The sequence below is a fragment of the Pistacia vera genome, unplaced genomic scaffold (genome assembly GCF_008641045.1).
Source record: "Pistacia vera cultivar Batoury unplaced genomic scaffold, PisVer_v2 Contig397, whole genome shotgun sequence".
Lineage (NCBI taxonomy): Eukaryota > Viridiplantae > Streptophyta > Magnoliopsida > Sapindales > Anacardiaceae > Pistacia > Pistacia vera.
The window spans coordinates 525,944-552,517 of NW_022196220.1; the positions used below are offsets into that span (position 1 = coordinate 525,944).

At 33.4% G+C, this 26,574-nt stretch overlaps 1 pseudogene; it reads left to right on the forward strand.

Annotated features, from left to right (window-relative positions):
• LOC116141277 lies at positions 1 to 26,496 on the forward strand (annotated as a pseudogene).
• Positions 26,497 to 26,574: the final 78 nt, after the last annotated feature.

The window sequence follows — 26,574 nt, forward strand, 5'->3', positions numbered from 1 at the left end:
ATGGGATTTCCCAGGTTAACCAATAATCTTCCTCAAGCATATTAATTCTACTTATATCTCACAACCTAGATATCTTATATAGATTTAATGAATAGACGAGCATTAAGCTTTATGAACCTCTATTTCAGCACAAGTTAATCGTGCTTATGACTATTGCATGTATCAATTCAATATCTCTATATCTAATTAATACATGGCCTAATTACTAGAGCACTCATGTGATATCTCCTCTCAGTCTCAATCACACAAAACAATTATATCAGAAATTGATCAGGTTCCTAATAGCATTAATCACATATATAAGCTCATCATAAAAAAAATAATTCACTGACCAAAGAGTAAAAGATTGATTATAGATCCTAAATAGATTAACCCTAGTCTTAGCCTGAGAAAATTAGTTCATAATAAATAAATAAGAGTAGAATCCAAAAAATAAATCATATTGAAAAAGTAAAGACAAACTCTATGATGATTTTTGTTCTTGATTTTCCTTTTTCTTTTGTTACACAATAATCTCTCTCCAAGAATAGGCAAAATTCGGCCTCCCAAAAAGTAATCTTAATCACCCTTCTCTGATCACCATGGATTGTCCTTAGGAGAGCACTGATGCAGATGGATATGTAGAGAAAATTGGAATCCCCTCGGCGCTGATAGAGCGCTCCTTTGGCGAGAGCTTGAAGCAGGCCTTGAAAAAGACGAGAAGAAGATGTTGTGATAAAATTGGACTGGAGAGAGTCAGTGCCCCATCCTGACAAGAGTTGAGCATGAATTATGGACAAACAGCAACGACGAGTGTGGAACTTGCTGCGATGAGCAGATGAACTTTGTGAAAAGTTTCAAGGGCCATGCTCAAATCCTGGAAAAGGGAGGCTACACCTTTTTTATACCACACTACATTACCTGGTATTGTCCTCTGGCTTTTATTCTCAGCAGTCAATGCAAGTCTCAGTGCACAAACCACGGAAGATATTGCGCTCCTGATCCGGAACAGGATTTTGGAGAAGTGTATCAAGGGAACGATGTGATTTTCGAGAACTAGACGCAGCTTTGCGTGAACAGAGTCGCCAACAAAAGCAACCAGTCCTGTGTTTGCTGAGATTATGTGACTGATTTTCATATCAAACGCTCCCCGAAGAAGAAGAGGTACAGCAAAGAGTGCGCCGAAAATGTCATGAAATCTCTTGGTGAGTCACGAATGATTGATTAGTTGTGCTAAATTGGAACTCACTGTTTTAATTCTAATGATTTTAATCTTACTGACTCAGGTCTGCCCATTGCGGAGACCAAGAAGTGTATGGGGGATCCTGAAGCTGATGTGGAAAATTAAGTGCTGAAACTGAGCAGGAACTCCAGGTAATTCAACTTCTCAGAAAAACAAAATGTTTTATGTGGCTCAATTTAGAGAACTCCTGGCAGCATCAAATTAACTTATTGTTTCTTCTGTTTTATTTTTGAAATTTAGGTTGATCGAGGATCTCCTGGCGATGTCACCATCTTGCCAACACTGGTCATCAATAATGTTCAATATCAAGGTTTGTAATTTATCAATCATCATTTTTGTAAACTTTTGGGATTGTATTTGTCATTTTTATGAATAATCCCTAAAGTGTAAATAAGGTTCCGGTTCCAAGCTTTTAGGCTGGTTCTGCTTCCAAACCCATGAACAGTCTAGTTCTAGTTCCATGGGATTTGGGCGGATACCCGGATCCGCCCACCCTTAGTTTTGGTAGAACTTGAGACTAATGAGTGCCTTAAAAGGAATGACGATTGTTGGCAGGACACCAAGGCGAACATCACTGCTTGCAAGGTACACCATATAAATTTTACAAGCAACATAGATATTATATAGTTCCTTACTAATTGTCAAAGTTAAAAAAAAAAAAAAAAAAAAAAAAAAAAGAAAAGTTTGATAGATATGCCGCTTGACAACCACACAATAACAAAGCGTTAGGCGAAGCACAAACTTTACGACGATTTGTGCCTCTAAGATCAATACCCTAATCTATTTTTATGCTAAGCGATTTTTGAAGAAACAAATTCTAAAGCAACTTATGCGACAAAAATACTTTCGAATTTATAGGAATAGATCGATGTAACACGAACCACACAGATTTTCTTCATCCTCTACCGTGCCTCTTTTGGGCAAACTTGTGAGTTATATGTATACAGACTTATTATTCACAGGACCGTTTCTTTTTCCACTTTGTAGATACACAGGTTAAGCTCTAAATGTAGGTTCAAAGAATACCGTAATCAACACAAATAAGAAGGGCCAGGTGAGTGATGCGTTATATGTAAAAATCAGATGCTGCTTTGCCTTGTTATATATTTAAATATTTCCAAGAAATTAAATGTTGTTCTTACGAGTAGCTTTAACAAAAAAACTCGTATGTCACGTAACCAAAGATTTAACTAAGACGTAACTCTATTATTTACAGACAATAAAATTTAGTACTTCAGGCAATGTCCCGTCCGCGTTATACTTCGTTCTGAAGTGTTTCTCACCCTAAAGTTCAATTAATAGAAAATGGTAGTCATAGATAAGATCCTGGAAGCTCTCTTATGAATTGTCAAAGTGAAAAAAAAAAAAACAAAAAAAAAAAAAAAAGCAAATTAAGTTTGTATTATTAAAGTGGTTCATAACAATTAACAAGCAAGATGGATATTAATAGTTCATATTTTTAGCATTTCTAATTGATTAAACGTAGTGGCTTAGGGAAGTTAATTAGTTGAATATTTTTATGAAAGAGAGTACAATAAATGGCAAATCCATATCAAAAAATCCAAATTATTTACATCCTAAATAACAAGAGTGTTATAAAGTAGACCAACAATAAAGAAACTTACAAGGGATGCAAGAACTTCATTGCCGTAAATACAATAGCTGCTCCGATGACATGTCGTAAGTTTTTCGCACAAACAAGTCTCACCTGTACTTTGAAACTGTTACAGGGATTGTCGAAGCGCGCTCGCAGAGGCTTTGAAATGCCGGCGTAACAGTCATCACTTTGTGGGATTTGTCGGCCAAGTTTATTAAACATGTCCACTATTACAGCATTGGCCCCGACAGAATCTTTGATAATTTTTTGCCGAACGAGCAGTTTCACATCCTTTTCAGAGTAGATAAGAAAATTCATTAGCGTGATATAACTGCATATGCAAGTTTCCGATGGATAGTGACACTGCTCCAATGCCATCACATTTCGGATCAAGCATTCCGTTTCGTCAGTTATTTTAATGCATGGGATTCGCAGTTCAACTCCTTTCCAGACTACTTTAAACGGAGATTCAGTGTCAAGACACCTAAACCTCACTCCGAACTCTTGCAACTTGACTGCATTGGGTAAATCTATGCGTCTTTTTGACTCCACTAGTGGATGAATTTCGGACATGTCTATTTCGTGAAAGTTCTCCCGGGTACGCAAACTTTCCTTGGTGGCTCCTTTTGATTTTGATTCGCCTTTTCCAGCTATTAAAGCGTGTCTATACAAATCGGTGAAATGTTTAACCTCGATCTCTCTTATATTTTGCCGGAAACGGAGGACAAAAAATTTACAAGAAAGTTTACAAAAGTGAGGATTCGATAATGTTGGAAGGGGAGGAATTAACTCATCATCTCGGTCACTGGCAGTGGAGGCTCCATCCGGGTTAGCCTTGATCTCTTGGTTATTGTTGTCTATACCCAAAGAATTAATTGTCGGCAAAACCAACTGCTCATCTGTATCACTAGTGGAGTCTCCATCTGCGTAAATTGCGGAGGCTTCAGATTCGTTACTGGTGGTGGATTCATATGTGACATCGGTGGCCCCTTCTGGGTAACTTGCGGGGGCTTCATGTTCGATACCGGTGGCTCCATCTGTGTTACTGGTGGTGGCTCCATCTGGGTAACCTGCGGAGGCTTCATATTCGATACCGGTGGCTCCATCTGTGTTACTGGTGGTGCCTTCATATGTAACATCGGTGGCTCCATCAGGATAACTTGCGGAGGCTTCATATTCGTTACCGGTGGCTCCATCTGGGTTACTGGCCGAGCCATCATATGCGATATCGACGGCTCCATCTGGTCGACTGGTAGTGGCGTCATATGCGATATCGATGGCTCCATCCGGGTTACTGGCGGTGACCTCATATGCGATATCGATGGCTCCATCCGGGTTACTGGCGGTGACCTCATATGCGATATCGATGGCTCCATCCAGGTTACTAGCTGTGGCCTCATGTGTAATGTCGATGGCTCCATCTGGGTTACTGGCGGTGGCCTCATCTGTGATATCGACGGTGACTCCGTCTGGTGTGTTACTTGTGGTAGCTCCATCAGCGTTACTGATGGTCACTCCATCTGCGTTACTAGCGTAGGCTTCTGGTGGTGGCTCCTGCTGCGTTACTAGTGTAGGCTTCTGGTGTGGCGCAGGCTCCATCTGGGGTGGTTGGAGAGAGGCTAAGTTAAATAATTCCTCCAGGACGAAAAATGGAATTTGATTTTCAAGTAATAAGAAGTCCCTTGTTATAGCTCTCAGCCATAACTTATTTAACAAACAATCATCACCTTGATCCCCACGCTCATATCTCAAGAAAAGTTCAATGATGAACACAGCATCATACAAAATCACTTCCACAAACTTGGCCCTCGGAAACTTCAAGGGTTCTGAGTAATAATGGCGGATTTTCTGTTCATTGTTTTGGACAAAATTCTTGAGTTCCTCCCATTTATGGTCAGCCAATCGTTGAATAAATTTATCTTTGTATCTTCTTTTCTCTTTTTCCATGTTAGCCAAATCTTCTTTACCATGATGAAAAGGACCTATTGAAATTATTTGAGGAGTGTAAGCTTCGTCATTTATTCTTCGAAGATTTTTAGGAACCCTGGTAATACAACATTCAGCTGGTACAGGCTCAAAGCTGGATTCCTCAATTTCCTCAATCTCGATTACTGACTCATTACAGAAAGAAGTACTAGCAGGTGAACAATGGTCTCCCATATCTTCAGTTGTTCCTGAAGTAGAATATTCAATCAATATATTTCTTTAAACTAAAATATTTATTTAAATAAAAAATTCATTTATGACATTTACTATTTTTTACATTATTAGTATGCACTATGCACGGATAAAACAAAGGCTAAAATTATTCGTATTCTAACTATTCCTCTCTGAGGTTATCCCAGTGGCATTCGAACTCACAATATTGAGATTGCATCTTATGTTATCATCACTCACAGAATTAATATATTAACATATCAAACAGATAACATAATCCAATTATATAATAAAAAAAAAAAAAAAACAAACACTCATATATAAAAATAAAATGAAGCGAAGAAGAAAAATTAAGAACCTGATTAATATTTCGGGCTCAGTAAATAGGTGTATAGACATAGTCGAGAACACAAGCTTATATATCCTCCTTTCCTTACACAATATTGCATATATAGTACTATAATTTGAAGTAGTGGATTCTTTGCCCCTACGACAAGATTTTTTTATTCTGTTTAGTAAGATTTAGCAAAAGCCGATTGAGGAAATTGTTCTAAGAATCTTTCAGATTAGTTATGTTATTTTTCCAAAAAAAAAGAATCAAAATCTTCTAATGGATTTGGAAAATATTGATACGCCTTATCAATAAAAAGATAAAGCAAAAACACGTATGGTTAAGTTTCAAAACTATCTTTTATGGACGTTGATTGTTGATAGATGATAATGGATAATTATTCCTGAACTATAGTGATGGATGGATAAAAGAGAAAAATTGACAAATATGTTATGATAGATGTCATCATATTATTGCATGGTCTCACCACTTCAGTCAAGTGAGTTGGCGAGACTGTCCGACTCCCAGATAAGTATTTCTAATTCATCATGATGAAATTAAAAACAATAATTTTGGGTTAACAGAAGCAATGCAACTCGGGTAAATTCATTAGAAAACAAAAAATTAGGTTTAGAGAATTGATAAATTATAATAAAAGAGGTCCAGTTTTATGTTTTCTTTCTATTTGCATCAAGGATTTCTAAAGCGATTAAAAAAAAAAAAAGCAATTCACTCTAAGGTAGGGACAGGCTCGATTTCTTCTTCTTTTTTTTTTTATTTTAATGAGTCAGTGTTGTAACATGATAAAATAAAATAAAATAAAAAATAACCAAAATAATATATATAAATTTAAAAGACATATTTATAGTATATACTTTCATCATATAAATTTATAATTATTTAATGAATTAAACAAAGGTGTTAAGATAATATAAGTGTTCTTAATTATTATAATTATCTTTATCCATTTGTTTAAAGAAGTTGTAGATATATCATTTAGCTATTAATTTCTTCTCTAATTTAATATACCTTTTAAAATGTTCGTAAACGTATTAACTAATAATAAATCAAATATAATATACACATATTGGTTATGTATGAAAATTAACTATTATAACAAATTTTAAAGAGTTTAAATGTGAACGTGACATGAAAGAAACTAGTGAGTAATGGAAAGCTAATCCACAACACGAAGAAACTTTACTTACTATAAACGCAAAGGAATAAACAACATGAAGAGAGTACGATCAGCAGCCCCCACTCGCCTCGATGTAGGCCAATCCTTGCTGTGAGGTATGGTGTAAACAGATCACTTTAGAATTCTAAAAGAAGGAATCCTCAACATGTAGGCCAATCAATGGTGTAACTTTCTCTTTTAGAACTTTACTAAAGAATTAATTGATTCTTGAATTATTTGATTATCATTATTAAGTTTGAAAAGAAGTAGTGACGCTAATTATTTTTGGGTTGGGTTGTCATCCGATCCAATGGGGGTATTTCTGTCATCTCTCAGATGGGTCGACTTTAGCAAAAGCCGAATCAGACAATGGTGAAAAGGGCCGATTGAAATTGATGCTCAGACAAATACTGAAGTCATGGAATCAGCATAATAAAATCAAAAGTGCAGCAGTTCAGACATATTTGGGTCTATTATGTTTATAATTTTTTTTGGCAAGCACAATTCAACCATCTTCGATGTTTTCGCTTGAGGGACGATGTTGGCAAGTGAAGATCTTAAGTTGCTGAGGAAATAGAAGCACAAAGTGTTGATATTGCAAGTCTGCTGGTTGAACAATTTGAAGTCTTCAAATTTGGCATTGCAAGTTTGCAGTTTCCGTTATCAACTAACTGAATGCAAGTGTTAAGTCTTGGAGGGGTTAAATACCGTTTGGAACTGTTCTTTAGAAGCTTGGAATCAATTAAAGATTGAAAATCCATTTCAGTTTTGTCAAGCAAAGTTTGTTCCTTGCTTCTCCATCAAAGTGAAACTAAAACTGATATTTATGTTTAATTTCTTCTTTTAAGAAACTTCGAATTTCGCCTCCAAGGTTCAAATTGTTAGATAAATCAAGGACTTCAAGAAGTTTCAGGTTTGCAAACTCACCTGGAATGGGACCATTAAAGAAATTCCATCTGAGATACAGCTTGGAAAGGCTAGTAAGGTTGAAAAACTATTCAGTGATTTCAGAATTAAAAGAATTTTCTGACAAATCAAGAACTGAATGTGAAGTGAAGTCAATGAATGGCAATGAAAGTGGAACCTAAAGTTCACACCAATGCAAACGTAGCTCCACCAGGGCAGAAAGTTCATTTACTGCTTGCAGCCAATCAGTTCCGGCACTATATCCAGTTTCACAAATCCTAAGTTAAGGTACTTCAAGGAAGTGAGACCTGAAATCCAGTTCGGTGCGCGACTCCGGTGGAGGAGTACTGCTGTATGAATCTGCATAGAGATCAAGGTACTTCAAACTTGACAAATACCAAGCTGATGAGGAATCTTTCCACCAAATGATGAAAATGACAGATTGAGATAGATCAAGTTCTTAAACGGACCAATGAACTCAAGAATTCCGGTTCCTTATATTGGGATATTGTGGTTCCCTTTCGGATTTGTTTTCACGTAAAATTGTATAAATTTAGAAAAACTATTTAATAAATAATACGATTGTAGATAGAATAAAACTATGAGAGTTCAATTAGAAATTAAAATATGAATCCTATTAGAAATAGAATGTCTCATATACTACCTATAAATGTAGGGATGAGAATCAATTCAATGTGATGAGAGAATGTGAGAATACAAGGTATTTGATATAAGAGTTATGAAACACCATGAACTGGGGGTGAGCCTGCTCTAGGTATTGGGGTGAGCCTAGAAGCTTTGTTAATTATGTACCTCATGAAATTATAGTGGATTTCTCTAGGTACTAGGGTGAGCCTGGAAGTTCTGTTAATTATGTATCTCATGAAACTATAATGGATTTCTCTCATCTTTGATGTAAGCTGGTTATGCCAAATCACATAAATATCGTCTCTTTGTGTGGTGTGAGTAATTTTATTCCTATGTTATTAATCTTGAATGTATATTTTTCGTTACACGATCTCCTAACATCTTCAGGGTGTGTTTGGTTCAAAGAATGTTGTATTACTGGGAATGCTATATTAATAGAAAGTTAGATTACCTTGAAGATTATTGTAAATGTTTAAGGAAATATGTTAGGTTGGTTGAAAGGAATAAACTGGTGAGTATGTTATATAATTTACTAAATTGCCCTACTTTTAAATATTTATATAATATTATTTTTTATTATTATTTTCTTAATCATTTTTTTAACCCCCTACATTTCAGATTTAGCTAAAACAACCCAACAACCAAAAAAATTTAAAACTTAGCAAAAACACCCTCACCTAACCCAAGCCACCACTGCCAATTAGCCACCACCNATTGTTATGCAACGGAAACATAAATTCTAATGCTAGCTTATTGAATATAATAATAACAAGTAGTAAAGCATAAATAAATTGCCAAAATTAAATGCAAAAATAAAGAATACCAGGAATTAACGAGGTTCGGTATTAAAACCTACGTCCTCGGGCGCTGCAAAAGAAAACTTCACTATCTCCAAACAATATTACAAACTTTTGGGCAATACAACAAATACCCAAAACAAATGGGAGATACAACAAAACTTGCAAACTAAAGGGTCCTTAAAGAAAGAACCCTAAACAAAAGAAGTATAATGGAATTATATCTTGGGATACAAATAACAATGATTTAGGTCCCCATATATAGGCCCCAAAAGTTTCCCAATTTTCATTCCCAAGCAATGTGGGACAAACTAACATTTTGGCCTATTACATATAAGTCCCTAAACCTTTTTCCATTATCACTTCTACCCCCATGTGATTTGCAAAATGAGCCACTTTTCCAACACCTTCTATTGGGATATTGTGGTTCCTTTCGTATTTGTTCTCATGTAAAATTGTATAAATTTAAAAAAACTATTTAATAAATAATATAATTGTAGATAGAATAGAATTATGAGAGTTCAATTAGAAATTAAAATATGAATCATATTAGAAATAGAATGTCTCATATACTACCTATAAATATAGAGATGAGAATCAATTCAAGGTGATGAGAGAATGTGAGAATACAAAGTATTTGATGTAAGAGTTATGAAACACCATGAACTGGGGTGAGCCTACTCTAGGTATTGGGGTGAGCCTAGAAGCTTTGTTAATTATGTACCTCATGAAATTATAGTGGATTTCTCTAGGTACTAGGGTGAGCCTGGAAGTTCTGTTAATTATGTATCTCATGAAACTATAATGGATTTCTTTCATCTTTTATGTAGGCTGGTTATGCCAAATAACGTAAATATCGTCTCTTTGTATGGTGTGAGTGATTTTATTCCTATGTTATTAATCTTGAATGTATGTTTTCCGTTACACGATCTCCTAACATCTTCAAGGTGTGTTTGGTTCAGAGAATGTTGTATTACTGGGAATGCTATATTAATAGAAAGTTAGGGTACCTTGAAGATTATTGTAAATGTTTAGGGAAATATGTTAGGTTGGTTGGAATTAATATGTTTGGTTGGGAGGAATAAACTGGTGAGTATGTTATATATAATTTACTAAATTGCCCTACTTTTAAATATTCATATAATATTATTTTTTATTATTATTTTCTTAATCATTTTTTTAACCCCCTACATTTCAGATTTAGCTAAAACAACCCAACAACCAAAAAAATTTAAAACTTAGCAAAAACACCCTCACCTAGCCCAAGCCACCACTGCCAATTAGCCACCACCACCAGTGGCCGTAACGGCACACGACCAGCTGGATTTGGTCATTTCTAGCTAAATCCATCATGGATCTAGCCGAAAATGACCAGAATTATAGCTAGAATTGGCCATCGTTAATGGCCAAAGTTCTAGCCATGAACAACGACCAGAACTTTGGTCGTTAGTTGTAGCCATCTGGCTGTTAACGACGACCAAAGATCTAGCCATCTGGTTGTTAACAACAGCCCAAGATCTGGCTGTTGTTAACAGGCAGAAGCTATAGATTTGATCGAAAAAGCCAGAATAGATTTAGTCGAAAAAGCTAGAATAGATCTGGCCGTTTTTTAACCAGATCGACTCATGACTAGCCATTTCTGGCTGATCGTGCGCCTTTCAAGCACTTACTAGCGATGGTGGCCAGCGGCCGATGATCTGGCCACCACCCTTATGTAATTTTTTTAAAGTCCAAGGGTGTTATGTCCTAAAAATTTTTTATGCGAGAATAAAATAATCCATGAATATATTTGTAAATTGTTTTCAAATTGAGGGCATTATTTTCCAAAAATTTTAATAGTTAAGGGTAAAATTGTAACAAAAATAATATTACCAATAATCTTAAAATACCTAAGAAAATAAAGGCAATCAAATTACATGCTATATTACCAACAGTAATTACTATTGGTTTTAGAAGATTACTGGAATCTTATATTACTTAACAACCAAACGTAGTAATCAAGTAATATAAGATGACATTACTTCGGTAATAGTAGATTTCTCCCAACCAAACAAATCCTCAAAGTCATTCATGCTCAACTCCAAGTACTTTCAATGTTTCAATTAGAACAAAGTAGGATTGGTTTTTCCACCCACAAGACCTCTTATAAACTGTTGGATCACCCACTCCACCATTGATTAACTGAACAGATTCATGAGGTTGAGTTTGGTGATGTGACCGGTTCAGTTGCTGATGCGACCGGTTCAGATGCTGCATTCAGTGTCACTCCATTTGCAGCATTCTTCACCTGTCCAAGAAGAAAACCTCTAGAAGGGTCAATGGGAGTTGTTTTGAAGGAGAGAAGCCCCTCCTTCTTGAAGTCTAGGCATAACCGCATAAGATACTGATATTTGCATCACTAAAACATAGCTTAATGATATCTAGATAGGAAAGTGCAGCGAAAAACAAGAGAAAAGCTGGCAAAATGGGAAGATGAGTTGATAACATTGACACCTATTTATGTCTTCTGAATTCTGACAGGTTTTGTTTACAAACAAGACTTTTGCGCCAAAATAAACTCACAAAAGTTTGCACTGTACCAATAATAGCTACTTTCGACTAACTGTTAAAAGATAAATTCATGATCTCGTAAAGTGAAAAGTTTAACTAAAATGATGTATTTCAACAATTAACTTAACGGTGATTAATGTGATATCCTAATTATGTCAATTGCGGATCACATAATATTATATTTGATATAATTAGAAGATTACATAATCTCTATGATATTATGAGATCGTATACCTGATATATCTAAAAGATTATATAATATTTACATAATTATAAAATATTTACAATGAAAATCTTAACAAGGAACAGTAGACTAGAAGGAGACCGAGGCGGAGTTAAAAAGGTTTATTTGCTGTGTCAGAAGAAGATATATATAGTCCCTATTTTTGTACCTTCTTTCGATTCCGACCAAAGGACACAACAGGCCGAAAACAAACCTAGCAATGTGTTTCAAATCCATTTATTAAGTCCATTTTCGGCCCATCACGGAGTTCATCTTTGGGCCCAAACGAGAAACAAAGCATCAACTCTGGAAATTCATTTTACTTGGTTAAAATTATATTTTAGAAAAATGAGGGCATCTTTTAATTTAGAATTTTGATTTAAATTGAAAACACAAATTATCATCCTTAAATTTTTTACAATCCAATGAATATGAGAAAGAATTTAAAGATAGTTATTTTGTTTATCACCTCAGCAACCCTTACACCATTAGTTGTATTGAATTTACAATTAAAAATTAGTGCAAAAAATTTAAATCAAATTTTGAAGTTAAAAGATCTTATTCCATTAGAAAAATAATATATAAAAAATAAATGAATTTTCATACGGAGCTTTACTCAACAACATTATTCTACTGTATATTTGCTTAAAGCAAACGGGCTTTTTAATTTTTTTACTTTTCTTAATCCTATAAATTAACTGAAAAAATCCAAATAACTGCATGAACGAGCATTTATGAATAACATAAATTATTTCCAAGCTTATGCGTAAAATACAAGTAGGGCTAGGCTATGTAACCTTCAATAAATAAAGTTATCAAGGGCTTATTGGGGTAGTAACATTACATGGTTTAATAGGGGAGTAACAATATTTTAATATCAATTCAATTTATCTCGAATAAGACGATTCGAGATTGAATAACTCAAAATAAAAAAAAATTAAAAATTAAAAAAAAAATCATATAGTAAAAGCGGTTAACTCATTACCAAAAAGAAATACATAATCTCTTTAAGACCTATGACAAAATCTAAAACGTCAAATTATAAACCCCAAAAAAGAATTAGAAAGAATTTTTGATATTTCATTTGAAAAAGTTCAAATTTCCTCTGAAAAGTCTATAATCGAACTTTTTTTACTGTTCGTTTATAGCTATTAATGAAACATATCCCACGCTTTTTTTGCCATTGTTGTGTGTGTAATTTTCTCAAAAAGAGGATCACATAAATCTCTCAGTATGAAGACTTGTATGTTCATAAACCACTATTACAAGTAAAAGAGGAAAAAAAAAAAAAAGAAAAAAAATTAAAAATAAAAAAAAAATAAAAGATAAATAAGGAAAAAAAAATAATTTGGGGGTAAAATAGAGAAATCCAAAACAAAAAAAATGAATACTTTGGATTATAGATGAGATATTTTAAAGGATATGTCACAATTAAAGCTTTGTATACATAACCAGTTAACCACTAGAAATTAAAGTCAACTTTGGCCAAGTCAACTATGATGTAATGTATATTTTATTAAGAAAATCAGCAATCCAACCTATAAAATATTTATTTAAGATTCTACTAATTATTTATTTAAAAAAATCCCACTTTTATTAATATATTTTAAACAATTTTATATACAAAATAAAATATAATAAAAGAAGGAAAAGGTGATAATCAATTAATTACCAAGTAGATGTAATTTGTTGTAATATTGTTGACTTTTATTAAAATTTAATTAATTATTAATTGACTAATTTAATAAACACTCAACTTGCCTTCTAGTTACTCATTTTTTTATTTTTAACTTTTGGTAACCACATCTCATCTCTTTTGATACTCTACAAGTCCAATAGACTAAAATAATTGCACAAATTTGATAAATACCTCTTCTACGATTCGAACACAATACCTTTTAGATATAATCAACTCCAGTGACTAAAGGGTTTATGACCACAAATAAGAGGTTATTGTGACTTATTTTATATAGAATGAATAAAGAAAACAAATATAAAAATGCAAAAACAAAAATTTGGGCACAATAAATCTCATTATCTTAAATTGTTATTAGTGATGATGATTTTACTGTCTTTATGATGTTAAATAATAAAATCCATAAAAATAAATATTTTTGTTGTTTCGATCAAATTAAGTATAGAAAATGGATAAATAAACAGTAATTGTAATCAATATGTAAAAAGAATGGATCAAAAGGCCAAGCAAATAATGGAAGTGGTTGACCAGAGAAGTATTAAATGCATAATTTATTAATCTAACTAAAACTTTATTAATTAGATATCTTATTAAAATATATTAATTTAAGGGTTAATATCATTTACATCCCCTGTGCTGTTACTGACGAAATTACCCCGGCCCCTCAATTATCAGAAACTACTAGAGACCCCCTCTATTAATTTTTCTAGTTAAATTTAAAACAAAGGCAAAAAAGAGTTTTCAATCAAACTGAACACAAAAGTTTAGTAAAAAGCTGAACTTCAAAATTTATATGTCAGAGGTAAAAATATTTTAACTTTATAATAAAAGCTAAATCTAAAAATAAAAATTCAATGTTAATTATAAAAATTAGTAAAAAAATAATAAAATTAAGATAAATCACAACAGTTGGATCTGGGCATAGACACATATCTAAAAAATCATCTAACCTATAAACCCTAATCATTCACAATCATCTCATTAAAACAGAAAATAGAAAAAAAATGTACTAAAGAAAATTGAGAAGCATCGCCCATCGCTGGTGAGGCAATCACTGCTTGACTTCTAGACAAGCCAGATTGTTGCCTAGGCCACGTGCCTAGTGGTGTCTGACCAAGCCAAATGTCGAACCGTGTTTGGCAAATCTGGATCGAAGCTTTGTCAGTGGCGTGTCACTTGACCTATGGCTGTGATTTGGTTCTGAGAATCACATTAGTCTCATCCACAACAAACTCCCCCACCACCATCCCAATGGAACTCACTTAAACCCTTAACCAATCCTACTCTCATGCCCAGTTTCTTAACCACTAAATCTATATCAACTAGGTTTTTTTTTGTTTTGTAAGTTTTTTTATTTTGTTTGTTCTTTTTCATATAATATATGATTATGATTTGTGGGATTGTGTATGTAATGGGGAAGTTAAAATACGAGGGTACAATGTTAAAAAAATTGGAAAAAATAAATAAAGTTAGTTACTTTGTTGTATCAAGATTTTGATTATTTTGTTGATTATTCGAGGAGAACAATGTTAAAAAATTGGGAGAAGGTGGGATTACTTTTTTTTCTCTTTTTGTGGATTGGGGGTGTCCGATCAGCTTGTGTGCATCTCAACCAGTCCCCTGAAGCCCCGAAGTGAACGATCAACTAGATAAAATTCCCTTAATAGCCACCTCTATTATGTCTAAGAAGACTTAAACTTAAGAATCCATGTTGAACCCTTTTATTCTTTTACATCAGGCTACTCAATGGTGGTTAAAATATGATTACTTTGCGGTATCAAGATTTTTATTATTTTTACGAGAATAGATGTTTAAGTTCAAATAGTTGAGCTAGTGGAAGTCTGGAAGAATTTGTTGTAGATTTGTTCTTAAATTTAAGATTTTGTATAATTTTATAATAATTATATTATCTTTTAATTATTTTCTGGTTTATCAAGTTTTAATAGTTACAAAACACCATGAACTGGGGTGAGCTGCTCTAGGTATTGGGGTGAGCCTAGAAGCTTTGTTAATTATGTACCTCATGAAATTATAATGGTTTCTCTAGGTACTAGGATAGGCCTGGAAGTTCTGTTAATTATATATCTCATGAAACATAATAGATTTCTCTCATCTTTATGGTAGGCTGGTTATGCCAAATCACGTAAATATCGTTTCTTGTGTGGTGTGAGTGATTTATTCCTATGTTATTCATCTTGAATGTATGTTTCTTTTACACAATCTCCTAACATCGTCAGGGTGTGTTTAGTTTATAAAATGTTGTATTACTAGGAATGTTATATTAATGGAAAGTTAGATTACCTTGAAGATTACTAGAAAGTTTAGGGAAATGTGTTAGGTTGTTTGGAATTAATATGTTGTTTGGGAGGAATAAATTGGTAGTATGTTATATAATTTACTAAATTGCGTACTACTTTTAAATATTCATATAATATTTTTTATTATATTTTCTTAATCATTTCTTTAACCCCCTACATTTCAGATTAGTTAAAACAACGAGCAACCAAAAAATTTAAGACTTAGCAAAAACACCCTCACCTACCCAAGCCACCACCGCCGACCCAGCCAACTACGAGCCAGCCACCGCCAGTAGCCGTAACAGCACAAGACCGGCTAGATTTCGCCATTTTTGCAATCCATCATGGATCTAGCCAAAAATGACTAGAATTATAGCCAGAAAGGCCTTCGTTAATGGCCAGAACTTTGGCATTAGTTTTAGTCATCTAGTTGTTAACGACGACCAAAGATTTAGCTATCTAGTTGTAACGACACCAAAGATCTGGTTGTCGTTAACACTAGAAGTTATAGATTTGGTCGAAAAAGCCAAAATGATCTAGCCGTTTTTTTGACCAAATCGACACACGACTAGCCATTTCTGGCCGCGGTCAGCACCTTCAGACACCTATAGTGATGGTGGCACGGAGGCCGATGATCTGGCCACCACTCTTGGTAATTTTTTTAAAGTCCAAGGGCATTATGTCCTAATTTTTTTATGAAAGGATAAAATCATCCATGAATAATTTGTAAATTGTTTTCAAATTGAGGGCATTTGTCAAAAATTTTAATAGTTAAGGGTAAAATTGTAACAAAATAAGATTACCAATAATCTTAAATATACTTAGAAAATAAGGTAATCAAATTATCTGCTATATTACCAATAGTAATTACTATTGTTTTGGAGGATTACCGGAATCTTATATTACTTAACAACCAAACGTAGGTAATTAGAATATAAGATGACATTACCTCGGTCATAGGAGATTTCTCCCAACCAAACAAACCCTCAAAATATTCATGCTCAACTCCAAGTACTTTCAATGCTCCAATTAGAACAAAATAGGATTGGTTTTTCACCCACAAGACCTCTTATAACTGTTGGATCACCTACTCCACCATTGATTAACTGAACAGATTCATGACGTTGAGTTGGTGGGGCGGTTGTACCGGTTCGTGATGCATTCAATGTCACTCCATTTGCAGCATTCTTCACGTGTCCAAGAAGAAAACCTCCAAAAGGGTGCCAAGGATTGTTTTGGAGGAGAGAAGCCTCTCCTTCTCGAAGTCTAGGCAAAGAGTACTGATATTTGCATCACTAAAACGTAGCTTAATGATATCTAGACAGGAAATGCAGCGAACAAAGAAAAACTGGCAAATGGGAAGATGAGGTGATAACATTGACACTATTTATGTCTTCTGAATTCTGACATGTTTGTTTACAAACAAGGCTATTGCGCCAAAATAAAACTCACAAAAGTTTGGACTGTACCAATAATAGCTACTTTCGACTAACTGTTAAAAGACAAATCATGATGTTGTGAGTGAAAAGTTTGATTAAAATTATGTATTTCAACAATTAACTTAACGGTGATTAATGTAATTTTTTTTATTGTTAATTGCGGATCACAAATATTTGTTGACTAATCTCTACAATATTCTGAGATCGTATTATACCTGACATAACTAAAAGATTACATAGTATTTACATAATTATAAAATATTTTACAAAGGAAATCTAACAGAGAAGTAGACTAGAAGGAGACCGGGGCGGAGATTAAAAGGTTATTTGCTGTGTCAGAAGAAGATATAGAAGTCCCTATTTTTTGTACCTTCATTCGATTCCGACCAAAGGACACAACAGGCCGAAACAAACCTAGCAATGCGTTTCAAATCATTTATAAGTCCATTTTCGGCCCATCACGGGTTCATCTTGGGCCCAAACGAGAAACAAAGCATCAACTCTGAAAATTCATTTTACTTGGTTAAAATTATAGTTTAGAAAAATGAGGGCATCTTTTAATTTAGAATTTTGATTCAAATTGAAAACACAAATATATCCTTAATTTTTTACAACAATGAATATGAAAAGAATTTAAAAATAGTTATTTGTTTATCACCTCAGCAACCTTACACATTACTTGTATTGAATTTACAACTGAAATTTGTGCAAAAATTAAATAAAATTGAAGTTAAAAGATCTATTCCATTAGAAAAAATAAATGAATTTCATACCGAGCTTTACTCAACAACATTATTCTATTGTATATTTGCTTAAAGCAAACAAGCTTTTTAATTTTTTCAATTTATCTCGAATAAACGATTCGAGATTGAATAACTCAAATAAAAAAAAATAAAAAATTGAAAAAAAAATCATATATAAAAGTAGAATTCATTACCAAAAAGAAATACTAATCTCTTTAAGACCCTGACAAAATCTAAAAGTCGAATTATAAACCGCAAAAAAGAATAGAAAGAATTTTGATATTTCATCTGAAGAAGTTCAAATTTCCTCTAAAATGTCTGAATCGAATTTTTTCACTGTTCCTTGTAGCTATTCGTGAAACATATCCCACGCTCTTTTTGCCGTTGTTGCGTGTGTAATTTCTCAAAAGAGGGATCATATAAATTCTCTTAGTATGAAGACTTGTATGTTCATAAACCACTATTAAAAGAAAAGAGGAATAAAAAAAAAAGGAAGAAAGTTTATAATTAATACAAAATTAGGTCTTAGGGAGGGTAAAATTATTTTGGGGAAAATAGAGAAATACCAAACAACAAGAAAAATGAATACTTTGCTATAGATGAGATATTTTAAAGGAGATGTCACCAATTAAAGCTTTGTATACACAACCGTTAACCACTAGAAATTTAAAGTAAACTTGGCAAGTCAACTATGATGTAATGTATATTTTATTAAGAAAATCAGCATCCAACCTATAAATATTTATTTAAGATTCTACTAAGATTAAAAAAAATCCCACTTTATAATAATTTTAAACAATTTTATAAACAAAAAAAAATAATAAAAGAAGGAAAAGGTGATATCAATTAATTACCAAGTAGATGTAATTGTTGTTAATAGTTGATTTTATTAAAATTAATTAATTATTAATGAACTAATTTATAAACACTCAACTTGCCTTCTAGTCACTCATTTATTATTCGTAATTTTGGTAACGACATTCATCTCTTTTGTACATACAAGTCCAACATACTTAATTACACAATGTGGTAAGTACATCTTCTGCGATTCAACATACAATACCCTAGTATATTAACATCAATAATAAAGGGTTTGTGTCTGATCACAAGGGACAAGTTATTGTGATTATTTATGTGGAATGTATAAAATAAAAAAATAAAAAATTTGGGCACAATAAATCTCATTATATTAATTTATTAGTGATGATGATTTTATTATCTTTATGATGTTAAATAATAAATCCATAAAAAATAAATATTTTGTTGTTTCGATCAAAATAAGTATAGAAATGGTAAATAAATAGTAATTGTAATCAATATGTAAAAAGAATGGATCAAAGGCAAGCAAATAATGGAAGTTTGACCAGAGAAGAGATAACTGAATATATTAATCTAACTAAAACTTTATTAATTAGATATCTTATTAAATATATTAATTTAAGGGTTTAATACCAGTTACATCCCTGTGCTGACTCCGAATCCCAGACCCTCATATCAGAAACTCACTAGAGACCCCTCTATTAATTTTTAGTTAAATTAAAACAAAGGCAAAAAGAGTTCATCAACTGAACACAAAAGTTTAGTAAAAAGCTGAAACTACCAAAATTTATATGTCAGAGGTAAAATATTTTAACTTATAATAAAAAAGCTAATCTTGAAATAAAATTCAAGTTAATTATAAAATTAGAAAAATAATAAAATTACGATAAATCACAACAGTTGGATCTGGGGCTGACCATATCTAAAAAATCATCTAACCTATACACCCACTAATCATTCACAATGTCTCATTTAAAACAAAAAATAAAAAAAAATGTACTAAAGAAATTGAAGAAGCTCGCCCATCGCTGGTGAGGCCAACACGCAGCTTGACTTCTAGAAGTCCAGTTTGTTTGCCTAGGCCATGGCCTAGTGGGTCTGACAAGCACAAATCGACCGTGTTTGGCTGTCAATACGTTTGGCAAATCTGGATCGAAGTTTTCAGTGGCGTGTCACCTGACCTATTGGCTATGATTTGGTTCTGAGAATCACATTAGTCTCATCCGCAACCAACTCCCCCACCACCATCCACAACTGACAACTCACTTAAACCTTAACCATCCTACTCTCACGCCCAGTTTCTAGCTAAATCCTTATCACTAGGTTTTTTTCGTTTTTGTAAGTTTTTTATTTGTTTGTTTTTTCATATAAAATATAGATTATGCTTCGTGTGGGATGTGTATATAAGGGCAATTCAGATATTAACAGGTCAATCACACAGTCAAGTCTAATTAACAGTCAAATAGACAGGTGGGGGTCTCTCTGATAGTTTATTGATAATTTAAGGGCTAAAAGAGTGTGGAGTAAAGGGATGTAAATGGTCTCTGATTTTTAAATATTTATCCCCAGGAAAGATTTTATGCAATCTTTTAGCACAAGACCATTGTATTGTGATTGTTTCTGAATTTCTAATCCATCATAATCTATAATTGATAATTGAATTTGATTAGCAAAAATTGAGATACAGTGTGTATAAGACAATATATAAATTATAGATATCAAAATTAAAACAAATAAATCCAAATTATTCAATTAGTATATTAAAGATAAATTTTAAATAATTATAATTTTCCAATAGCAATAATTATATCATATACGAATAATTATATCAAGAACATAAAAGAATAGCCAGGTCATAACTACAATAGCGTATAACAAGTTTCTCAGGTAAATGCGGGGTGAGGGTGAGTTGATAGACTGTAAATTAGCAATGAACTTGTGGCATTTAGTGGAAGAATTAGAATATTAAAACTGTTGGTGAACTTTTAAATTTCTATCTTTCATTTTCAAATGAATTAGATAATGATATTTGATAGTAATGTAGAATACGTATTACTTAAAGCATTAAATACATAATATTATAAATCTAAATGAAAACTTTATTAATACCTATCTTATTAAAGTAAGCGAAATTGATTAATTTAAGGGTTAACACCATTACACCCTGTAAAATCAGGAGTATCACCTATTGGCCCTCAGTTATCAGAAACTACTGAGAGACATCGTTCGTTAATTTTTGTTAGTTAAATTTAACGGGACAAGTGGCAAAATAGAGTTTTCAATTAAACTAACACAAAAGTTTAGTGAAAAGCGAACTGATCAAATTTTATGGTAAAAGGTAAAATATTTACTTTTTAATAAAACTAAATGCTTAAATAAAAATCATGTAAATTATAACAATTTGTAAAAGTAAAAAGATTAGACAAATCACACATAGTTTGGATTTGGGCCATGTAGCACATATCTGAAAAATCATCTAACTTCAGACCCTAATTGTTCCACACTCTTCGATTAAAACCAAAAAAAAGAAAAAAAAAAGTACGGAGCAGAAATTGAAGAAGCATCGATCTCGTTGTGAGCTAACACGACTTGGCATCTAGACAACCAGTCATTGCCTAGGCGCGGTGCCCTGGTGGCGTCTGACCAAGCTAGATGGCGAATCGTGCTGGCTATTGGCAACGTTTAGCCACTTGGATTGAAGCCTTGCCAAATGGTGTGTTTTGCCTCGCATGGCTGCATTTGGTCCGAGAAATCACATAAGTCTTCATCCGTAACAAGTTCGTCCCACCCCATCACAATCTCAGCTTACTCAAACCCCACACATCCATTACACCAACCTCAACCAAGAATAATGCTAGGTCCATACCAATCTACAACTTTCTCCATACCCCCAACATGGCAGCTTCATCAATTGGTCACTCACCAAAATAGATCCCGCACTTGTATGGAGTCTCACATGCCCATTGTTTGGCTAACCAAGTAACTAGTTGTCATGTTGAGGGTTGTTGGGAGATGGTTGTGAACCTAGATATGTGCTCAAACCATCACACCCCCTCTTCAACCCCCCATTTTGTTATATGATCTACATCAACTGGGATTTTTTTTTTTTTTAAGTTTTTTATTTTGTGTTGTCTTTTTTCAGATGAACCATATGCTTTTGATCTTGTGGAATTGTGATATGTAATGGAGAAGTTAACAACATTGAGGAGAAACAATGTATAAATGAAATTGGGAAACTGTGACAAGTTACCTGTTGTATCAAGATTTTGATTAATTTTTGTTGATAATTTTGATAGAATAGTATTAAAGTATGCAACAGTTAGAGGGTAGTGGAAAGATCTAGAGGAAGATTTGTAGTAGATTGTTCGAATTTAGATATTTTTTTGAATTTTTTAATGATCATATAGCTTTTAATTCTTCTGGTTTAGTTAATATTTTAATAATTTTCGATAACATTGTTTTTTTATTGATATTAAATGTTTTTATATAGATTTAATTATTGTTAACGTTTTATTACAAGTTTTAATACTTTACAATTCAAAAGTGATTGATTAAGTTCAATTCAGATATTTAAACAGGTCAACACAGTCAAGATCTAATTTAACAGCCAAATAGTGGCAGGGGTTCTTCAGCAGTTTCTGTATAATTGAGGGCATGTAACTTCTGATTATAGGGTGTAAATTAATCCTATGTTAATGATTTTAATCCCATCTTTTTTTAAATATGTAGCCCCAAGAAGCTTTATGCAATTTGATTAGTTACAACGACTTTATTGTGATTCCATTTACGAATTTCTGAATCCATCATTAATGCTATAATTACATAATTTTGTATAAAAAATAACCAATCATGTGATAAGGATACCTAAAAAATTATGGAAATCAAATTAAAAGACTCTCCAATTATTCATTTTTGTATAATATTAACACCATGGTGACAATAGGAAGGTTATGTTTTTTAAGATAAAAGTTTAAATAAATTATAAATTAACCGATACCTTAATAATTATATATAACGATTATAATATATCAAAGAAATAAATAGACACTGAGTCAACTATATATAACGATAACAATTTCTTGTTATAATTGGGTGGGTAGCGATATCGACTATTGTAATATGTAGCACAATGACTGTTGTGCATTTAGTGGAAGACACTTAAAATTAACTGTTTGGACTTTTAAATTTTCTGATTTATCTTTTTTCAAATTGAATTTGAGTAATATATTTGGATAAGTAAGTATACTACTATACTTTAAGGACTCTCACGTCCCAAAATTTTTTGTGTTTCACTCAAAGAAAATACTAATCGCCAATGTCCCAACTAGAATATTGTCTTTTTTAATTTGATCAAAATATTGATTTATTTTATGAAAAAGATTTAAAAAATAAAACTATAAATACTTTACAAAAATCAAAGATTGTGTAATTTAGACGGTTTATTATTTTATCCACTATGAGAGTGTTTCAATATGGGCACACTTATAGTTATTGAAAATACTATCAAAAACCATTTAAAAAATATTAATACGGCTTTAAAAAATATTACCGTTCAACGTATATCAAAACAGAAAAACAAAATTTGCTAATGAGAGATAAAAGAAAATTATTAACCAATTAATGGAATAAGAAGATACATTCACTATATTTTTTCATTTCCATCACATGCTCATTTATTATATTGACACTCTTCATCATTATTGAGCCACCATGAATTTATCTGACATAAATTCGTAACGTACATTAATGATACGTAAACATTATTCCAAAACTTCCATCATCTGTTATGAAAAAAAAAAAAAAAAAAAAAAAATTTACGATGTCAAACACATTTCCCATATTTTTCAGACAAAAATATATACAACTCGAAATATAAGATTTAAACAAAAACTCTTAATAGTTCAAGAACAATATTACAATTTACAAAGAATTTTTATTTATCTATATACGTCGAATCTTCATGTAATTTTAACCCCATTAGTTTACAATTTTTATTGCTAAGAAAATTCTTCATTTTCTCTTTTAAAGAGAATTTACAATCAAAACAAAATTTCCAAGCACAAGTGTCAGAATCTCTCTTTGGTCCAAGTTTTTCCTGCAGTAAGTAGTAGTTGAGGAGTGAGTATAGCTAGTGTTGCCATGTACGGATAGAAAGTTAGCTCTGCGACTTTGTGTCTCGGCCACCCTACTTTTTTCTTCGTCTCTTCTTTACGTCAACTTTTGAGATTTTGACTCTTCACTTTTCTAGTTCTAACACTTAAACGTTCCTTTAGCTTAAAACCTTCCACAACGTTCTCCCTTGTACGTCCTTCTAAGTCATTCCCACTCACGGCTTCGCAATAAACTGACAGGAACCGCGAAACAAAAATCGAAAACAGAAACCGAAACAGAACACAAAACAAAACAAAACAACCCAGTTTTCTTTTCTTTTTTCAAGCATGTTGTTTAAGAAGACGTCAAAGTGTTGTTTTGATTTTGACTGTGGTTTTGAGCTTGTAGGTGCAAGGTTTGTGGTTGAGAAGAGCAGTTTGAGTGTGTTGTCGCTTTGACCTGCGTTGGAAAGCGCACGGTTCCATTGGGTACTTTTGGGATTCCTGACTAGAGTGTTTCTGGTGGTTCGTGTGGATCATGAAGGACACTTTGGTTGTCAGGCTTTTGAGGTGATACGCCTTTCAAATTCAGTTTCCCATGAGCGACTTTTGCTTCTTGATAGCAGGAGGTGAGTTTTTCTGGAACGTTTTCCTTGGTTGACTTTACAGAGTTTAAAGTTTGTTGAACTGCTTGATTGAATGTTGTGGGATTTGATTGATTAGTTTTTTAGTATCAGGATTTACATTTGTTGTGTTAGTTTATCTTTCTTGTTTTATTTGCTTTGAGGTTGGATTTTAATATGAATTAGATAGACTTCTCTTTTGTAAGTCTGTGTTGAAAGTAGCGTGCCATCTGTTTATGCCTGGTTTCTACTTTATCAATTGCTTTATAGATTTTGTAGGCCATAATGTGTCACTTTTTCTCAGTTGTAGAACACCTTTTAGGTCTATGGTCCATTTGAGAACAAACTTAAAATGCCAAATTATTTATTGAAGAGAAAAAGCCAAAATTATCTAAATGAGAGATGTAAACGAGTGTTGTTCACCATTCCAAGCAGTGAATCTTGGTGATTGACTAGATGAAACAGATGAGAGCATAAAGAGTTAGTTGTGTTTAAAGGCTGCTTAGTGGATTGAATGGGTTATCTATTTTTATCCCTTTCTCACTTGTAGTGCCTACGTTGCCTAAATGAGCGCTATTGCCCGGAAGGTCAGGAAGGAGAAGGCGTGGAAGCACAGGCTCCGGTTTTAGTGTGACAGATAAAATGCAGTGAACCAGGTCTGATCGCGACATGGAGGTTATGCCGTGAGAGGAGAGCACGTGATGACGGGATGGGTATGATAGCAGAGAATTGGAATGTCGCCTCCGCGAGCTGATAGAGCGCTATCCTTTGAGCGCAGAGCTTGAAGTCGGCCTTGAAAAAAGGAGAAAAGATGTTGTGAATAAATTGGACATGGAGAGAGTCAGCCGTGCCCCATCATCCTGACAACAGAGAGTTTGAGATATGATTATGACAACACGCAATGGACGAGTGTGGAAACTCGCTGCATGTACAATAGAACTTGTGAAAAGTTTCAAGGGCCATGCTCAATCCTGAGATAGGGTGGGTAACTTGTTACTACACCACACTACATAACCTGGTATTGACCTTCAGTCTTTAGTGCTCAGCAGCAATCACAGTCTCAGTGCATAAACCGCACGGAAGATATTGCGCTTCCTGATCCGAGTCGGATTTTGGAGAAGGGTATCAAGGGAAGGATGTGGTTTTCGAGAACTTGAGGCATCTTTGCGTGCAGCAGATGTGGCCTATGACAGCAACCAGGGACTCCTGGGTTGTGGGTGTGATGTATGTACGTGATTTTCATTCAGATTGCTGTCACATGAAGGAGAAAACGTACAGCAAAGAATGCGCGAGGATGTCATGAAATCAACTTGGTAGGACCACCGTGTGCTTGTTATAGGCTAAATTGGAATCTGTATTGTGTGTGTGATAATACGATATTTAAGCTATTAACTCAGGTCGTGCCCATTGATCCAGATCAAGAAAGTATGGGGATCCTGCAAGCTGAGGTGTTGAAAATGAAGTGTTGAAAACGACAACAACGCCATGTACTTCAATTCCAAAAAGCAAAAATGTTATAGTGGCTCAATTTAAGAACTCTGGCAGCATCAAATAACTTATTGTTTTTTCTTGTTTCATTTTCGAAATTTAGATTGGTCGAGGATTCGTGGCGTGTTACCCATCTTGCCAACACTAGTCATCAATAATGTTCAATATCGAGGTTGTATTTACAATCATCATTATAGTAATCCTTGCTATCTTTTACTGTAATTAAACAAATAGGACTATATCTGGATGCTGAAGCCCTATTTTTCATTTTCTGCAGGAAAAATTGGAGAGAAACTGCTGTGCTCAAGGCCATATGTGCGGATTCAAGGAGACAAAATGATCCTGCATTGCTAAGTTCAGGTTGTATATACCTATTTTAGACTTCTATTCTGTATGACTGGGGATTACTGACGTTCAGAAATGTATTAGTTGCTTTCTTTCCCCTTTTGAATTTGCTCATTTTGTTTTGGCATCTTGAGGACTAATGAGTGCCTTGAAAGGAATGGCGGCTGTTGGCAGACAGCAAAGCTAAACATCACTGCTTGCAGGTACACCATATAAATTTTACAAAATTCTGTTTGTCAGTAATGATCCTGTAAATGTGGAACTTCAAGGGGAATCTGGAATCGTTCAGGCACATTTCGGGGAAGAGTGTGCGAGTGCCCTACTGTGAAGGGTGCCAGTACAGAGTAGATAGGCTATTTATCCTGTTTAGGTACAATTGTTCTAATAAGATGACAATATCGTTTCTCCGTTGCTGTGTCAGCTATT